Raw genomic sequence first — 20,356 nt, forward strand, 5'->3', positions numbered from 1 at the left:
GGCATGTGGGATCTTCCCAGACCAGGGCTCGAACCCGTGTCCCCTGCATTGGCAGGCAGATTCTCAACCACTGCGCCACCAGGGAAGCCCTAAAGAGTTTCTTTTAGAATTAAGATGGTCAGAAGATAACAGAATAATTGCTATTTTTAACATATTAAAAAAAAAATTACAAGAATCAACCCCAGCTATTACAATTCAATTTCCTTGAACATATATGTTTATATGTTTGTAATCCTAAGATTTTGCTGAAGTAATGTTAGCCTTTGATGGTCAGCTGTCTATAAAAATATAACTTTATGTGTGTAAAACTGTAACCTAAAAAGAATAGTATTATGTTAGCATTATTGTAAAACTACGATAAAATCCAGAAGATAGTATCAACCCAGTCTAAGGTTCTAAGTATTTATCAAATTTTAGGATATTACTTGAACTATGTTTACATTTTATCCCATTTACTTTTACATTGTTTAAAGACCTATAGTTCTGTTATATATCAATTTGTGATATAAATTCTTACATAGTAACATTGTAAGCATGGCCATTAACTTGATTCAAAGTCAAAGTCCTTTTATTTGTATGATAAATTTTAGCAGAAAAGCTTTTTCTTAGGGAATCGACATTTTAAAATTGGGAATAATATTTTCTCTAGAAATCCTTCAATTGTCCTTTTTCAAAATGATTTTAGCAATGCCTTAGTCATTGTGTATCAATCAGCACAGAAATTAAAATTACAATACATATTGCTGTTAGGAACTGGGATTTCCTTCAAGGGATTGTTGACTCTCAAACTCAGGGAGCCCCTGTTTAACAGAATCAAGAGGAGAGTAGCAAAATATAACAACGGTAATATACAAGGAATGACACAGAGCAACAGAGTTATGGTCAATGTTTTGGCTAATGATGGTCTATATGGTGAAGGAGATAGGGAGAAAATACAAAGAGTAAATAGACGAGGCACTAATGATGTATTCCAAATCCTGGTGACAAACACTTCTCCTTGTAGAAATTTAATGGACAAACAGACCATAAACCAACGATGGGCGTTCCATCAACAAACTCTAAAGTCACAGCATAGTGGCATTATGTGCCACTCACAGAAGATTGCTGGCCAGGACACAAACCAAAAATCAGTAAGAACATTAAATACTCTGCTGTCATAGTTACTCACCACTGTGTTCCCCAGGAACATAGACTCAAGAGATCCGACCACGAGCACTTCAGGCCCTGTGTTGATCTAAACCAGTGGTTCTCAACTAGGGGCGATTTTGCCAACTGGGAGACATTTGGCACAGTCTGGAAACATTTTTGGTTGTCATACCTGGAAGAGAGCATGCTACTGACATCTAGTGGGCAGAGGCCAGACATGCTGCTACGAATCCCACAACGCACATGCCAGCCACTTCAATAATTATGTGGCCAGAAATGTAAATTAATGCCAAGGTTGAGAAACCCTGATCTAGATGAAAGAAAGCCAACAGGTTCACTGGTAACTCCAGGCCTTGTTCCCATGCAGGATCAATAAGAAGAGGATGGTCCTACGGTTCAAACATGCTAACCACCATCCAGAATTTGATGTTAGGAAACAAGGCATAGATTGTGTATCGTTTCTCTTAAGGAAATTTACCATTTGGGTTTGATTAATAAAATCCTCTTGAAGGAAGGCTGGATCTCTATTTTAACTTTTAACTACCATGTGGCAATAAATTATAAGGTCTACAGAAGAGAAAAATAAAACATATATATGGGCTAGGATTTAATTTCCTAGCAATTTTGAGTTAACAATTACCATACCTGCCTCATTCCCCCTCTCAGGAGCCAGTGGACCATGATAGTAAGTAATAAATAAATAGGGACGGCACCTTGAGATGAGTGAGAGTTTTAAACTTTAGAACAGGAAGAAACATGAAAAATCATATAATCCAAAACACTCCTTTCATGTCCTAAGGAACTGAGGTCCAGTCCAGAGACATTGATTTGTCCCAAATCACATAGTGCACCAGGAATAGAAACAGGCCTACAACCCAGCTATAACGATTCTTCCATCTGGCACATTTATTTGCAAGAGATGTGCCCTACATTTAGAAGGCTGTAGCAATAGACCAGTCAAGAGAGTGAGCTGGAGATGATTCTGGCCACATGGAAGAATAAACAGTTCTAGGGAACAGGGGAGCGTTTCCGCAGGGTTACCATACCAATGAGACAGCCTGCCAGCAGGGGGCGCACAGCTACCTTCTTGAAAAAAATTTCAATCATCCTAAGAAGTTACCAAGAAGATAAATCTTACCATCCACAGTTTGTGTCATTGAAGACAACTTGTTTCGGGACTTTGTAGAATTTTGAGATGTTAACTTACTTCAATTTGACAGCTATAGAAGAGGGAGATGACATTTTTTTTAAGGACACCTTAGTTATGGATCCGCTTCAGTATGATTGAAAGCATGGGAATTATTGTAAATATCCAGGCTGAGGGCAGAGAGTTGTCAAACCAAGTATTCAGTCCCTGAAAAAGTAACACAAGCCCTTGATCCTATGGTATCTTTAATAGAGTCGCAATAATGAGTTAATATGAGATTACATCTTAGAGAAAATGAAGACAACTATGGCTAGATTTAGAATTAGTTTGACAGATCAGCCAGCGAACTGGATTATAGACGTCAGAGATCTAGTTGAGTTAAATAAAGAAACAGAAGAGATTCCAAGCATGGAGTGTGGACAGAGAGAACAGGTCTGATTTGGGACCAAAGTGCTGTTTTCCACTGAAGAAATAAAATGAGGATGTAAATTGTCTGAAGATGTCTGGGTATGAGAATGAAGGTGAGGTACAGTGGCATAGACTGGAGGCGGCACTAACATTCATTTTGAATTGTGAACTAAGTTTAAAAGCACACAAACAACTGAGAAAAGAGCTTTGGTGTTAAGTGGCATCCCTTTGTTGCAAGAAACTAATTTTTTAAATCAAGCATTACAGAAGTTTTTTTTTTTAATTGAAGTATAGGTGATTTACAATGTTGTGTTAATTTCTGCTGTACAGCAAAGTGGTTCAGTTACACATATATACTCTTTATCATATTTTTTTCCATTGTGGTTTATCCCAGGATATTGAATATAGTTCCCTGTGCTATACAGTAGGACCTTGTTTTCTATCCATCCTCTATATAATAGTTTGCATCTGCTAATCCCAAACTTCCAGTCTTTCCCTCCCCCACCCCCCTCCCCCTTGACAACCACAATTCTGTTCTCTATGTCTGTGAGTCCATTTCCGTTTTGTAGATAGGTTCATTTGTGTTGTAGTTTAGATTCCACACATAAGTGATATCCTATGGTATTTGTCTTTCTCCTTCTGACTTACTTCCCTTAGTATGATAACCTCTAGGTCCATCAATGTTGCTGCAAATGGCATTCTTTCATTCTTTTTTTATGGCTGAGTTATCTTCCATTGTATATATATATATATATACCACAGAAGTTTTTTTTATGTCCCTGTCATACACAGGGGCAAATTTCCATACACCAAAACAGAAATTCAAGCATACGCTCTATAGATAAGAAGATTTGTCTCCCTTCTTTCTCAGCCTCCCCTGGTTCCCATGGACCGTAACAGAACACCATCCTGCCGAAAAGTGTGATTCAAACAATGACGACATTTCACTGTGAAAGACGCAATAAAACCTACTACTGCAAGAAACATCGATCAACCGATCGGAGTAGTTAAGTCTTTTGAAAAATCAGGCATTGATATGCTCAAACCTATAGTGGCCCCACTGGAAAAATACTTGTTATTCAGAGAGAATAATAAGAGAGGGGTTTTTTTCCCCCTGATTAGTACACAGTGTTGATCTAAAATTCAACCTTATTTCTTATGAAGGTTCTTTGCCAATATAAAAAAGGAAAATACTTCATAGAATAATTTAAATAAAAAACATTTTTTCAACACATGTGCTTAGTTTTCACTTCTTTTGGAAAGAGACACCTATTTATATTCATATTTTCACTTTGGAACCACAGTTCTTAATCCAGTGTTAAGTTAATCAGGATAACACTTTTTAGAGAGCCACTACCACTGGTGTATGGTTGGAGCTGAGTTTTAATATATTATTTCCATCCGTCTTTAATACTTAAAGGAAGATTCATTTACATTTTGACACTTAAGAATTGAAAATAGTAGATTTTACTTTTGAAAGAGCCATTTACCATTTCAAGTTTATTGGCTGAGGTGATTTATTTACATTATACCCATGGACACTGTAAAGAAATATTTTTTTTTAAATTAAGAGCAATCAGAGAAAAATAACTTCCAGCAATTTCTGGAAGACATGATTACAGTGAGATTGAACTTGGTGAAGACAAACCATCCAGCAGTTCTCTAACTTACCTGGAGAGTCGATGGACAGTTTTCAGAAAGATCTGAAAACACAATCAGGAAGGAAGGAGGAAGGGAGAAAGAAAGGAAGGACAGAAAAGAAGGAAGAAGGAAATAAAAGAAAGAAGGGAGGAGGGGGGATCCTTTTGCTGTCACCCAGGTTCATGCCTCTTCTCTTCATCCTGCCCTGGTACAGGTTGTCACGTGCTCCGTTTCATCCATTTCTAAAGACCTGGAGTAATGAGTGGAGCAGTGGGAAGCATTTAAGAACCAAGAAGGGCCCCTTCCTTGCATGTCTCCATAGGGTTATTTTGCTAAATTTGTCTCTGTGCCTTCCCTTACCTTACATTGCATTTCCAAAAGGTGACTTTGTATCCAAGATTTGCCTCATACTTGGTCCTGGAAAGAAGGGTAGGTATAGGAACCATGGTCGCCAACGGTTGCAAAAGCCCCAATCTCAGGCTCAGGGAGTGAGAACAACAGTCTAGTAGAGAGGCTGGTCACCCTATTGCACACCCCCTGGGTGAGGAAAAGTCTCCCACCCCTTGGTAAATGGTACGCTTAGAAAGGCACCCAGGTGCCTAATATGAGGGAAGAGGGGAAAGGAGTAGTGAGGTGGGATAGAAAATTGTGGGCCTGCAGGAAACATGGGGGAGGTAGGCAAAAGAATACTTGCAAGTTCTCCTGGGGGTTTTGGACCTGTGAGCTTCCAGCAGGAAACTGAGGACTGAGGAAAATGTGGGAAATATTTGTAGAGAACATAGCAATTTGGAGTTGATTCTCATTCAAGGCCCACGGAAGGAAGGGGAAGGATTTCATCAATATTAGGACCCTCATTGGAAGGGACTCATTTTGAGAATCAACTCGCTTGGGATGGTCCTACCTGGAGGGTCTAAAAAGACCACATGGAACCAGAGACTTGGTCACAAAATCGATTAAAGCACACCGTCTTTGGAGCCCCATTCCCCCTCTTTGAATCATCCTTCAGAGGCTCCAGGGAAGAGACTTCTTGTTTCATCTGGTTTCCATCATAAACCAACTCAGCTAAAGCCTGGAGTCCTGTCAGCATTAGTGATGGGCCCATCGAACCTCTCCTTTTAGAGACTGACCTTAGGAAGAGTCATGGAGGCAGTTGTGCTTCTAAATCCTTAGGTCAGGTTAGAGGCAGGGCCAGGCCCAGCTGACCCAGGCAAGGACAAGTCCACTGCACTAGGCCTTGGAGAAGGACCTCCGACAGTGTGCTGAAGATACGCAGACACTCCCTAGCCCTTAAACACACCTGCCTGGATCCCATTGCTGACTTGTCTCTTAGTGTCACTGAATAATTTGCAAAACTGTTCCTGGCCACTGCCAAGAACAGGCTAAGTTATGTCTTATCATGGAGAATTGGTGATTAATACCGTTCGCTTCGTTTTAATGTGCAAGGCTGTGGACCATGCCTAGAGGATGGCCAGGAATCCTGCATCCTGCTTGGATACAGAAGTGCTCTCCAGTACACTTTCCCAGTCTGGGGAACATGACCGAATGCCGATCCCCGAGATTCTGAGCCCTGAGTGTGTATACCAGTGTTGATTCCGGAGGAATCCCAGGCAATTCCTATGTCACCTCCAAATTTCTCTACAAGGAAGGAATGAGGTAGAGGGGGAGATACTGCAGGACATGCTGCTTTCTATAGCCTTGTAAAACATTTTTTAAATTGTGGTTAACATGATACTTAAAATAACTACTAGGAATCCAGATGGTTTCAATAAATATTCCAGATATACTTAGTAAAATATATTACCCACTCATTAATTCCAAATAAAATATAGTAATGACTACAGATATATATTTTATTATTGTAAGACTCCATTAAAAAGCAAAGACAACTTTGCTTCCACATAAAAGAGATCTATATGCAAAATGTATCTAGTTTTATATCTTACTCCTCAATTCCTTGCATTTGCCCGAACCTTAGTATACCAGGGCCCTGGAAACTGCTCCCATGATGGCAGTAGATACAGAAATTGAAAATTAGACTAATTAACAAGCTGGAATAGCAGCTCTTGTTTTACCTAAGGGAAGGATGGAATATTTCCATACATCATGAAATCTAGTTGCCTCAAGGGAAGAAAATATCACGTTCAAGTTACCTCTTACTCATGATTTTTTCTTTTCCCTTAGTGGATCATATCATAATTTGAATGACCTCGTCAAATAACTGAAGGGTTATAAATATTAGCCTGATTCCAGTCTTATAGAGCATGGTATGGTGAATCCTCTAAAGATATATAAAATCTCTTATTACACATCTAGTGCACCAGGAACAAATTTATTGATCACATGTACTATTGTTGCAGCAAAAATAGAAATGAAGTTTTCCCTCCCCTGAGAACAAGGAAAATAAAGGGAACAGTGAACAGGCTAGAGAAGAAACGTAACCTGGCCTGAAAAAGTTAATCATGTTGCAATGTAAATAGAAGTGAGAGTTTTCTTTCTTCTCCTGAGAGCAAGGAAAACAAAGGAAACAGCAAACAGGCTAGAGAAGAAACATAACCTGGCCTGAAAGAGTTAATGACTCCTTGTTTTACTTTAACTGTCACTAATTTGTAGTAACTAGATTTGTCCTTTACAAAGCTAACCTCACTCCCTGACACTATGTAATTTACATTCGGCACCTATCGCCCCTAACTCTGTGTGAGTTACATCCCGTGTCTCTCACTCCCTAACCTTATTATGTCCCTGCACTTACATTCTATAAGCCCCTCGTAACAAATCATCCCCTATAGTTTTTGCATTTCAGAAACAAGGTCACCAGCCGATAAACCAGAGGCAAACGGATGCAATTAACCAGACTGCCGGATCCCAATTACCGGGTGGCCTGACGCCAGCGATGACTGTTTTGAAATAATGCAAAGGAAAGGAAGAATGCAAGACCTTCACTGCTTTGATCATTATCATATACCCCACCCGGATTGCGATCCCCACATGTAAGATCTTCCCCGATTCCCAAGATGGGAGGGCACAGTTCTTGAGGTGCTAGCCTGCTGTGTCTTCCCTTCTGCCAGACAGAAAAATAAAGCCATCTGTCTCTCCCTCCAAAATCCCTGTCTCCGTATTTCTGTTCGGTCTTGGTGCACAGGGAAGCCAGTATTTCGGCAACACTATGAAATATCATTTCTGCAATAGAAATGTAAGTTTATACTAAAAAATTATCAAATGATGTTGAATTAAATATAACCTTAAAAATAGTCAAGTGGTCAGTATTTTTGTGTAAGGAAATCACTTTTCCCTTACCTAAAAATTGTGCTGTACTATGTAGAAATGATAAATGCTAGAATCCTGCTGTTGTAAATCACACATTTGGTAGCACCAGAGTGGATACGTGGATTCAGAACCAGGCTGACTGGCCAGCTCTGCACCCTGCAGCTCCTTCTCTCCTATCCTAGCAGCAAACTGAAGAGCAGGGCCAGTGCTCGCCTCTAGGATAAGCAAGCACATCTCCGGAAAGGCCTCTAGCACTTAATTTTTAACTTCATTCGTAGTAGCAAGTGTTTGTTTCCCAGAAAGAAGACTATCTGTTTTACTAGACTGCTGGTTGCCAACCTTGAAATCTGACTCATTTTATACCGCATTTGATAACAAATGACTATTTTCTGCAAGAGAATTCATTCTAATTTTTTTTTCAATTCAAAGTTATTGTTAACATCAGCCTTACAAGACTGGTTTCTTAAATATTAATTGGAATGATCCTTTAAATGTGCACTGTTTTATGACTAGGCCCATAAAATATGTAAATTTGTGAACATAAATATATTTCTAATTTATGATCCCTTTTTAAAGCTGACAGTAAACAAAACTTCCTCAGTTATTACAGTGAAATATGAATAATGAAATTCTGTAGATAACCACTAGATGGTGCTATATAACCTATTAAATATAGCCTACCACCTTGTTTTCACCGCCCTCTGTTTCAGGCTCCTTCCAGATGGCTTTTTAATGATTGCAAGTCCAATTTTAACTAATATTTATTTAACGACTTCTATAGGTAGTGATCAAATGGCACTGTACTAGTTGAATGACCTTGGACAAGTCAGTTATCCTCCCTGTGCCTCAGTTTCCTCATCCATGAAATGAGCAGAAGAGTCTTTCTTCATGCAGGACCCCACGTCATGGCCTCTTGGTCTTGGCAGAATACACCAAGGGTGAGCCTATGACCTAAAAAGAGTGACTCAGAATCCTTCCCTTGGTTTTTTTCAAACTAGAATTAGGAAAAGCCAACCAGTGCCTCCTTGGAAGTGGGATCACCAAGATGTGGGATGCAGGTGCTGGGGAAGCAGGGCAGGAACTGGCCTTGAGTAGAAAAAAAATGAAGCTGAAAAGTAGAGACACAGAGACAAGAGGCCAAGAGAGTCCGAGCAGTGTTCAGGTCCCAAGGGTTGATTAGTCACACTTGTTTTATCACATTTGAAAACAGGGTGTCCCTCCAATAAATATCCCTTTTTGCCCCAGTTTGATTTGGATTATCATCACTTTAGCCAGAGGAATTCTTACTAATCCAGGTGGTCACTCATTCTGTTCATTCAAAAGTATAGCGAGAAGTTTAAGTCCTTACCCCATAATCTGTTCAAGTCTTAACTCCCATCGTATTTAATAATACCAAAAGAGAAAAAGTGCAAAGACGGCAAAAGGCAAAATAAGGAGAATAAGTTCCAAGCTTGTGACCCATTAGATATGAGTAGAACCTTGAAAGGAAGCGCCTCCCCAGAAATGCCAAGCACTTTGCAAATGGATGTTGCCTCTTACAACCATCACTTCAGTCCTAAAAGTCTGGATGGCTCAGCTTTCCCAAATATTCTGCTACTGGGAAAATCAATAGTTTTGGAGGGTAGGTAAGTGGCATAACTTTATTCTGTTAACTTAGAGTGGTCCTGATTCTACTCTTAAAAACTAATGGGATTAATATATATTTCACAGTACTTACATTCTCAGAAATTCAAGACTAAAGGAAATAGTAGAAGATACTAGGGTTCTGGTGCAGAACCTCAAAGCAATAAACCAGTGTAGATCTCTCTCTCTTTCTCTCTCTCTCTTTCCTCTCCCTCTCCCTTTTTCTCCAGCTCTCTCTGTCTCAGCAGAAAAATGTAGTATCTTGTGATCTATTAATGCCTTTGAAAGCAGAGTCTTAAGATGAGGACACTGCTGGGGGACAGGATCAGAAAGAACCTGGGGACTCATCTATTGTTTCATGACTTTTTCAGACCCAGCAGGAACATACCCTAAATTAGCTTGGAGCAGTACAGAATCGCTCCTCTGTTGATTAGTATGCAGGTCAAATACAGCCGTCTGATGTGTGGAGGAGGGATATAAAACATAAAAAGTAAAAACATGCTTTAAAAAAGTGTTTTATGACTGTAAAAAGTTTGTTTTCATTCATCCTCTACATCATTGCAATAAAGAACACTGTGGGTTCAAAACGATTAAAAAAAACCAAAAAACTCAATAAACCATCACTCTTCCTCCGTAACAGCAGTGTCATTCTTCCAAACCTTCCCACCTTCTTTCTTGTTGAAAGTGGCCCAACAGTTTCCAGCTCTTGAAGATCACAGTATTATTAAGAATATCTGTGAAATGCCACTTCCCTCCACCCACTGTAGTTATTTCAGCCAATTCACTTTTTGTCCCTTTTGAATTCATTACTTTTGCTCCAGTTCTATAACCATTCCTAAACCAGATTCCGGTGATCTCAGATTGGATTACAGTAATCTCTTCCTTACTCTCTTTGTCTTCCTGAGATTTATTCTCTCTCTGACTGCAAGTAATCTTTAATCTTTTCTTCTAGTATCCATAGTATATCTCTGTTTCTTTGTATATCAAAGCAAAACTCTGTTTTGACATTTGAAACCTCCATGAATTCTTATTTACTTATGCACTGACTTTGTATTTATTCGTTCATTTGTTCAAATAAATAAAAACATTTTTGAGTGCTTACTAAGGTCCTGTGTTTTGGGCCCTAGAGATAGAGCAGTGAAAAAACCCAAAGCTCTACCATCTTGTAGCTCCCATTTTAGACAGGAAAAATCAATTACTATGTTAAATATGTTAAATGAGTATGTTAAATGGAGATAAGTGCTATGAAGGGGGAAAAAGCATGGTAAGGAGGATAGAGATTGCTGAATGGGCACAAGTTTGTACAAAGAAATTAAGATATTGGGACAGTCAGAGAAGGTGACATTTGAAAAAAGACCAGAGGAGGTGTGGAGGTGAGGCAAGTGACTATTCTAGAGAAAAGCATTCTTAACGGAAGGGAAACAATGCTTCAAAAATCCTGAGTCATGAGTGTGCGTGTAGTGTTTGAGGAAAAAGCAAGGAGTCCAGTGTGAAAGGGGAGAGTGGGAGAGGAGCAGGGCAGAGAGAGTGAGGGAGCCAGACCCCCTCCGTGAGCCATACGTGTACCGTGGGTTTTGCCCTAGGAGAGATGGCAAGCCGTTTTAAGGTTTGAGCAGGAGAGCAACATGTTCTGACTTGCAGTTGAAAATATCACTCTGGTCACCCTGTGGACATTACTCACATAGGAAAGAGAGCAAGTGTAGAAGCAGGGAGATGCTCTCAGGGAAATGATCATTTTCCTTTGGACCCTGGTGGTAGCAGTGAGAGTAGTGAGAAATGAGTCTATATGGAAATTATTTTGTATTTACAGCTGACGAGACTACCTGATTGCTAAGGGGGTGTGTAGGGAAGAAGAAAGGAGTCAAGAATTTTGAATTAAATAACTGGAAAGGTGGAGTTATTACGGATGTTGGAAAACTGCTGAAGATACCTGAGTAGTCATTAACAGAAAAATTCTACATCTTTCACCTTGGCCTCCTTCCTTGCCTTAGTCTATATCTTTCATTTCCTTTGCTTAGGTTCCTCTTCCCTTTCGCAATATTCCCGTTCAACTGAGAATATTTATGAAGCACTCATAATTGGCAAAACCCTGCTCTAAAAGCTGGGAAGGATATAAAATATGTAAGATGTGGCCTCACACATCCCAATCTATATGAGAGGAATATTACATGCATTTGTGATAATACAGCAATATAATTCAAATATGCACATTTTTATGGATAAATAAACTTTTGCGAGCAAAGAACAGTGAATAGGTACATATACAGTAGGGATGTAACTATGAGCAAGACATGGCCCCTGTTCTCAAGAAGCTTATAACATATGCTGAAAGTCCAGTGAAAGTTCAATGAAAAATATGGAAAGAATGAAACAGAATTAAGGCAGAAATAGATCACTGTCAGCCAGGGGAATTCAATAAATGGGTCAAACCTGCAGTTCTCTCAAGGCCAGCTTGAGTTTTATCCTTCCATGAGGTTTTCCCTAACTAAATGTCTCTCCAGTAAGTTTCCTTAACACCTACATAAAATCAGCACTCATCTGATTTTCGCTTAGGTTTATATTTTCTTAGAAGTATCCATAAGTTATACTCTAGAATGTAAACATGAAAGCAGGAACTTTATCTTATTTAGTTTCCTTTGAACTTTGTAAACACTAAATATTGTAAAAACATTACAAAATATACCTGAATATTATAAAATGTCTTACATTGCTTTAAAATGCTTTTGGAAAAGGAGTGTGGAAGTGTAGGAGAGTCTTCCCAAAAGTCCAGAAAACTTCCACATTTTGAGTATATATATATTTGTCTATATATACAAACATATATATGAGATATATATATCTATGTATATATCTCATCCCAAACAGGAATCCACTAAATGTTGAAAGACATAGTACAATGCTTGTTCCCTAAATTTAGTGCTTAGACTTTAAATCAAGCAACTGTACTATTTCCACATATTCTGTACAATTGCTATCAATCATGAGATGTGTGATTTAAAGGTTCCTTTCATCAGGCATTGCATGTTATTTTAACTTCCTCTGAAATATTTCTGATTTAAAGCACTATTACTGTGTGATAAAGATTAAAAGAAATAATGTATGGAAACACTATAGAGTTTGAAGCATTCTGTAAAGGTAGCATATTTTTCTAAACTACTAAAACCTGCTCTTATGCTAGTTCTGTCCATCCCTGGCAAGATGCTTTTGGTCAAAATGGGGAGTTTCATCTAGAATGGTTGACACTAGTTTGTTGCGTTGATGATTTTTTTACACTTCAGAGTTGTATACTTTTATGTGGTGTGTGTGTGTGTGTTCTTTAAACAAAATATTCTTCAGGTTGTCTCAGACCATCAATGACATTCATAGCATGAAGTTTTTGCCTTTTAAAAGTGCTGAGATTGACAAAACGTAGTGAAAAAAATCACTGCACAATACTGATTCTTTCATTTTGTCAGGCACTCTGTAGTTGGTTAAGTAAGATTTGAGGTTATCATAATAATGTAAACAGGCATATCATTTTTTCTTAGACTTCTTTATGCAAAAGAAAAAGAAAAAGTGAAAAAAAAGACAGCAAAGAAAAAATCATTCAAGTGAAGAAAATTTGTTCACACACACATCAACTAGCTCAAAATCCATAAAATTTACTGACTTTTAGTGGGTAGATTCAGGGAATGTTTATTCGTTTGTGTAACGATTTTATATTCTTCATTTCTAAAGGCAATTCAAAAGGTTTTCATAGTCTTCATTTCTACAAAAAATTTAAAATAGTGAATGAAAAACGAAATTTACAACATCATTCAGCTACATGGCAGAGACAAAAATCAACTAATTATAGTTTTCATACATAGCAACAAATAATTGGAAAATATAGTTGAGAAATATGCTGTTTACAATTGAAACAGATATTTTGAAATACCTGAAAATAAGGCCAAAACATAAGTGAAAGACTATAACGATGACAAAAAAGAAACATTATTAAGGACCATTTAAAATAATCAAAATCAACAGGTAGATTATGTTCCTAGCAAAAATACTCTAATATTATAAAGACATGAATTTTCCCAAGTAAATGTATAAAGCTAGATAATCACAGCAGAATTTCCATAAAACTTGATAAGCTAATTCTAAAGTTCAAATGAGAGAGAAAATGGAAATAAGGAAACAAGAAAAGATTTAAACGAATACGAGGGGACAAGCCCTACCAGAAAGCGACATGGTTTATGAATTTATTATAATTAAAGTAGCATATATCAGCATAGGAATAGATCAGTGAACAGACTGGGTATGCAGAAAAGACAACATTATTATCGGAATATAGAATATTATAAAAATAGTATGATAATTAACAGCATGCATTCTGGAGCTAGCATGGCTCGTTTCAAGTCTGAGTCTGACACTAAACTGTCACCTTGGGAAAAGTATTTAATCTCACTGAACCTTGATATCCTAATGTATAAAATGGGGGTAGTAACAGTACCTACCTATTTTTAGGATTAAATTTATAAATCATATAAAATACTTGAAAGGTTGGACTACCTTCATCAGCAATCAAATGATGTTATTTATAACATTCATCATCACAGTAAGACAAAGAACAACAACAACTACTACGATTATCAGAGGAGAAAGGATAACTGATTATTCGTTTACTTAAACCAGACTTAAATTACTACATCACATCATTCACAAAAATAATTTCCAGATTTATTTGAAACAACTAATTTTTAAATTTTAAAAATTATATCTGAATTAAAGCTATGCATGAAAATATAATTATAATTTTGTAATGGGAAGACCTTTCTAAGCTAGATATAAAGACTGACAGCTGGGCTTCCCTGGTGGCGCAGTGGTTGAGAATCTGCCTGCTAATGCAGGGGATACGGGTTCGAGCCCTGGTCTGGGAAGATCCCACATGCCGCGGAGCAACTAGGCCCGTGAGCCACAACTACTGAGCCTGCGCGTCTGGAGCCTGTGCTCCGCAACAAGAGAGGCCGCGATAGTGAGAGGCCCGCGCACCGCGATGAAGAGTGGCCCCCGCTTGCCGCAGCTAGAGGAAGCCCTCGCACAGAAACGAAGACCCAACACAGCCAAATAAATAAATTAATTAAAAAAAAAAAAGAAAGACTAACAGCTATAAATATAATGATTGAAAAATGTATCCACATATTAATTAAAAATTTTGTGCAAAACACCATAAAGTCAAAAGGCAAAAGACATTCTGCAGACAATATTTACAAATAGAATATAGAAAAAGTTGTACTAAGATTTCCCAGTGAAGTATGGAGTAACTTAGGATGCCTATGATACTCATGTTAGGGAAATTTAATTATTGATGCAGGAGGATTTAGGGTAAGAAGATAAAAAATTATTAAAGCACTGCTATATGAAATTTGACAATTCTGAGCTATTAAACTAGAATTAGGGGAAATTTAATAACAAACTTAAATGTGTATAACATTTACATAATAACTACTAGACTTGTTAAAAATCTCCACTAAGATTAACATTGAATATGGAATGGGATTGAAATCAGATGCCTGATAATATTTTGGCTATAATGAGTGGCTAGACATTAAATTGAATTATCAAGCATTGATAGTCATGAACATTTATAGAAGTAATGCAACAGAAGTTTGGCTACACAATACCCTGTTGCAAACTTCCACAACAGCAAAAGCAAGAGTGAATAAAATATCTGTGGTAGAGTAGCAATTTCTGCCATTCACAAGTAGCAATCTTAATCCAGTATATGAATTAAACCATAGGTTTTTGGTCCCAATGTTAAATTAAAATATGTGTACATTTAGTCCAAGAGATTGTATAATAGACTTTATTGAGAGGGCTGAAATTAGGCTAAACCCGAAGTATTATGTGGTTTGGGTAGCCTGCTTAGAGATAAAAAGATAAATCATAGTGTTTACAACCCAAAGAGTCTACGATTCTTAAATTATTATCTAAAATGTAATCCAGATTACAAATGTGGTAGGTGATTGCATACCTATGTCAGTAAAGATCAAGACAATGGCACATATCCAAGCTAAATTACTCTCCAAAAACAGAGGATGGATCTGAAAATATCAGCTTTTCTCCGTCACTAACCAACCAATTTACCAACCAATCCAATCTCTATACTAACCAGCCTCAATGTGCCCAGCTCTCTGCTGAAGACAATGAGGGAAACAAGAGTATTATTTTAAGATATTTACTATCTGAGTGGACAATTATAAAATAATCCAAGATTAACCAAGCGTTTCTAACAGTGTCACATTGTTTATTAGTTCTGTGGAAATTCAAGAATAGTAGAATTTGGTGTAATATAATTATATTCCTAAAGTATTAATTGACAATAATAGCTAACATTTATTGATAGCTTACAGTGTCAGGCACATAGTAATTATCACTGATCATTAGTTATAATTAGTGCATGTTTCATGCGATATGAATTACTTTCACCATTGTATAATAATTATCACATAAATTAGGTACTATTAACATAAATTCAATAATATATGTTAAATTTATAAATAGATGAATGCATGAGTTAGTGTGAAAAAAGCTGAGGTTCAGAAATTTTAAATAACTTGCCTAAATTCATGTGACAGAAGGATTTGAAACTTAAACTAAACCTTAAAATATGGGTAGCTTTTGGACAGGAAAGGAAGACAGACGTACCAAGTATGGAAAATGACAAGAGGAAAAGTACACAAGCAAAACAAGACCACATACTTATGGGGAAAAGAGACAGTAAGTCTAAGAAGACAGAGAATATGTATTAGGGAATACATTTTGGCATAGGATGGGGACAGTGCAGCTCCTTAAAGTCTAGGAAGAAGAGTTTGAACATGACGCAGTGACTGTAAGAGTGACATGAGGAAAATGTTGTTTAATAAAGGTGTAAACTGGCAGCATTGGACAGTGTGGATTTAGCAGAAAGAATCTATCTAATATAGAAAGTATTTGCAGTAGTTTAGGATCTGGGTTTTGATAGTGATTGCACAGGAAATTTAAAAAAAAAGATAAGCCTAGGAAATATTTTGAAAGAAAAAAAAAATGGATATAGAAGCAAAGGAAAAGTATTAAGCAATGAAGAACCCAGTGTTTAGTGGGAAAGTATATAAAATGATGATTTCACTAAAAGAAAAAAGATATAGAATACAGTTTTTTCTCAACTAAAAGAAAAATAGAATAGAAATCGATGCTAGTTAGAGGAAAGAGGAAAAATTCACATGGCATTTGAGGTGATAGTATTATTTCCACATGTAGAGAGCCTGTGCATATGTGAAAAGATCAGACTAGGATACCGGTGAAAAATCAGGCTTAGAGATTAAGATTTTTAAGTTATGGCATGAAAAACATGTGGGAAAAATATTAAAAAGGAGACTAAACGGAAAAGAGGACCTAAGTTCAAGTCTGATTGTGAACCGGAACTTGAGTAAGTCACTTAACATCACTGAAACTCAGTTACTCCATGTTTTAAATGGAGAAAATAGTATTTACTTCACAGTATTTTGAGCATACAAAGTGAAAGGCCCTTGCAAACTGTAAAACTATGTAGGTAAAGAGCTGTTATACAGTTAAAGTCATGAGAATCAAAGGGTAGATATTTTAAGCTATGTATTTCTTAAGGGCTTCGAAGTTGAGACCTTAGCCTTCCCCTGATCAAAGATCCACATTACTGTGCTATAGAGTGGATGATTTATTATTACACACATTAAAAGGTCAGTTGGCCAGTCTGCTTTTGAAACACAGTAAAAATAATACCTAAGCCTTTCTAAATTCTGACAAAATCTTTGAATAATCATCTTTGGTGCTTGCTTAATTGGAGAAATATAATTTTAACTAGCAAATAAAATAAATCAGATAAATTTCCAATTCCAAAGTTCTTGTTATGGCATATTTACATGAGTAAAGAAGCATCCTAAATATTGCTCATACTTAATCTTTATTATTAAAAAGTTTTCAACCTTGAAATTGCATAATACTATATTATAAAATGACACACTTAAGCACATTGACTGTTTGATTTAAGATGCATGATAATGAATTCTTGATTTTTATTAGACTTAAAGTTACTAATTGCATTGAAATAAATAATACTGCCTTAGGAAAAATTGAAACATAGATGCCTGAACAGAGTACAAGTTCTTAAAGAAGCAGGACCAGGTAGGTTTTCTGTCCACAGACTACGTTTATAATATTATTTGATTTGTAAAGATTAACCTGAAAAATATTTTATCCATTTTGGTTAAATGAATCTTAGTATTTCTTAAGGAAATTGCAACTCAAATTTGAGTACATAATGACAATTTATTATTTAGCATAAATTCCAAGTAAACTGTGATTACATTTTACTTTGCCTTTTTCTCTGTATTTTTGGTATGCTAGTCAAAGTCTGAGCTATTCATTATAGATGTCACAGACATCACATTTCCACCTTCCAAAAGTATTTAAAGGATTATATGGAAATTATCCCAATTCTCATCAATATGCTTAAGCCTGCCCAGACAGGAACTATTTCTTATCTTTGCATACCCAGGACCTTGGACAGTGCCAGGCATAAACTAGGCATTTATCTGTTTTGGAGCAGATGAGTACATGAATGATTTTGTTCTGCTGCTATATTTGTCTTATATATTGCTGGAGATACTAATCACCAGGGCTTGAACATCTTTTTATTTTGCTGTAATGACACTGTTTGTATGCAAAACACTCCTAAATTGTGTTATTTCATTTTTAATGCAAGGTATTACACTTGGAAAATAAAATCTGTTACACTAAAATTCATATTAATATAAAAAATTATTCAAGATATTGACCTCATTTTACATACAAAACCACAATATTAATGTAAGAGAAATTTAAAATAAATAAAATACCCTTTCTAAAGCAGTGTTTATTTTCATTCCTATCTTCAAGTTCACCAAGGAATTCTTAAAGGTAAGGAGAACTTCATACTTCCCTCCACACCACTCCCCCTCCCATCACCACCAAAATATAAAAATAAACAAAACTAGAAGGGAAAAGAGAATTTTCCGGTCATTTCAAAATAGTATTACTGTGAAGCAGTATGGATTATTGTACATCGTAAAGGCAAATATTCTGAATTCCCTTTTTTCCCTGAATTTCCTTTAAATGCCTATCTTATAATAAATACATTAGATGATTCCTGTTACCCGCATGCACTACTATAAAGATTATGGATCCTAGTAATTGCTCCTTGTATTCACAGTGGAAACTGGAACTTAATAAAGGAGAGAAGAAAATGTACCGAAGGCAAACCCATCTGTGAAGGATCGCTGTAAACGGGTATTTATTCAGTTTGTACTAAATTAGTCGTGGCATGACAAGAACCCTTTGTCTGTGGGACCGTTGGTCTGGCAACCATTATCTATCCGTGGAAAAGACGTCTGAAGACTCCGCCCGTGCTGGGGGTGGGGAAGGCGCACCGCGTGGAGAGCTCGACTGAGAGTTAAAGTGAGCGAACAAAGAGAACTCCCAGCAGCCGCCCGCTAGCGCCTTGCCGCTGCATCAGGAGACGTCAGTCAAGCCCGGAAGGCTGTTGGAATCCGCCTCCCTGAGAAAAGCTCAAGTAAATAATTGATGGCGATTGATGCGGTCCAGGACAAAGCTTTGAGGAAAGCCAGTGCATCCGATTTCGAGCGGTTTGGGAATCTTCTGCCGAGTAAGGGGTCTGGGAGTGCCGCGAGGACTGTGAGCTTGGCTACGGGTCTTCCATCGCGGGCGTGGCTCTGGCCTTTTTGTCTTCTTGCCACCCGCCCCTCCGCCTCCGCACTCCGCCTTCTTCTCTTCCCTTTTGAAAGTAGCCTCTCTTTGGTTACTTCTACGCCGTCCTCCCTTGCAATCCCGCCCCCTCCCCTGCCCAGTCCGGTGAGGCCAGCTCACGAATATCAGTGCACTTTCCGGGGAGCGTCTGGCACGGCTTGGTACCTCGCGTGTTCGCCTGCTCAGAGCCGCAGCTCCAGCCCAGCCGCGGGCCGCCAGAGAGTAATCCGCTCTCCCGGCCGCTGAGCCTCCACGTTAACGCCATTGTCTGGAGAAACAGAGTGGGTGTGGAACTGGGGCGAACCGGTCCAAAGTCAAAAGTGCTCAGCCAGATAGTCGCATATATAATACTACGAAGTTAAACTTTCCTCGTCTCCGAAAAGACACAGTAAGAACCCTGAGGTCCCCGGAAGATCAGAAGGAAAGCGCTGTTGATTTGCTTCAGCTTCAAAACATCGCCTCTGCCAAGAAGTGAGCAGTTCTGGATTTTCTAAAGGGATGGGGAGGGTGAGTGGGCAGATAAAACTTGAGATTAAAAGTGTTGGTTTAGGCCGTGCTGGGGTTGCTTGGTTGGCGAATTTCATAGGAGAAGCCTCAAAGAGACACAGCATCCTGGCACTTTGTGAGAACCACGTGACAGCAGGCAGGTACCTTTGATTGTGGGAGCCGAGTTCCTGGAACTCGAGCTTTCTCCTGCGATAGAGCTGTATGGGGGCCGAATTAAGCGTTCTCTGGTGGCTCTCAGCTTCAGAGTGGTTCTGCTTAATTCAAAACAAAAATAAGTTTGCATTGGCAATATAACTTATTTGGGTGATCCTGGTTAGTGTGACCTGCCAATGAACTAGACCAGATATTCTAGGAGCATGTTGCTCTGGGAGAACATGTAGAAAATAAGTTGATGGATGACTCCTCCCTCCCCCTCCCCATGTCTTCTTTGTTCACTATTATTTTCCAAATTGAGTTGGAAGGAGATCCCAGAAAGAGAAAGGGAGGTGGAGGAGTCTTCCAGTAATATTTCTTTATAAAATGAGGGATTACTACACATTGACTAAGCTATGATACTTAGACAATAACAGGAATAATGCTAGTAAAGTAACTAGCAAGTATCTCCTCCCCTAACAGGAGGATTTTTTTTTTTAAGCAGAACTTTCTGCCTAGTCATGCCCTTTTCAGTGCTTTAGAGAGAAATTATATTTCTAAGGAAAAGGCACCTAACTGAGTAGCTGACTAAGCAGCTGGATCACTAGGGAGAAGAAACCAGGAGGCAGTGGGTTTTGAGTTGCTATTTTCCAGATTTTAAAAGCCAATGATGGATTTATCATGGAAAAAATACAAAACAGAAGT

At 37.9% G+C, this 20,356-nt stretch overlaps 1 protein-coding gene across 2 annotated transcripts in view; it reads left to right on the forward strand.

Moving 5' to 3' along the window:
* Nucleotides 1-4,479: 4,479 nt before the first annotated feature.
* The window catches only part of MTCL3 (MTCL family member 3), a 58,174-nt gene continuing 42,297 nt past the window's right edge, over nucleotides 4,480-20,356 (forward strand). For both annotated transcript variants that reach the window (XM_082406120.1, XM_082406121.1), the window contains exon 1: nucleotides 4,480-19,483. The gene's annotated coding sequence lies outside the window, so the exon portion shown is untranslated. The remainder of the gene's footprint in view (nucleotides 19,484-20,356) is intronic.

This window comes from Balaenoptera borealis, assembly GCF_965194805.1.
Source record: "Balaenoptera borealis genome assembly, chromosome: 9".
Taxonomy (NCBI): domain Eukaryota; kingdom Metazoa; phylum Chordata; class Mammalia; order Artiodactyla; family Balaenopteridae; genus Balaenoptera; species Balaenoptera borealis.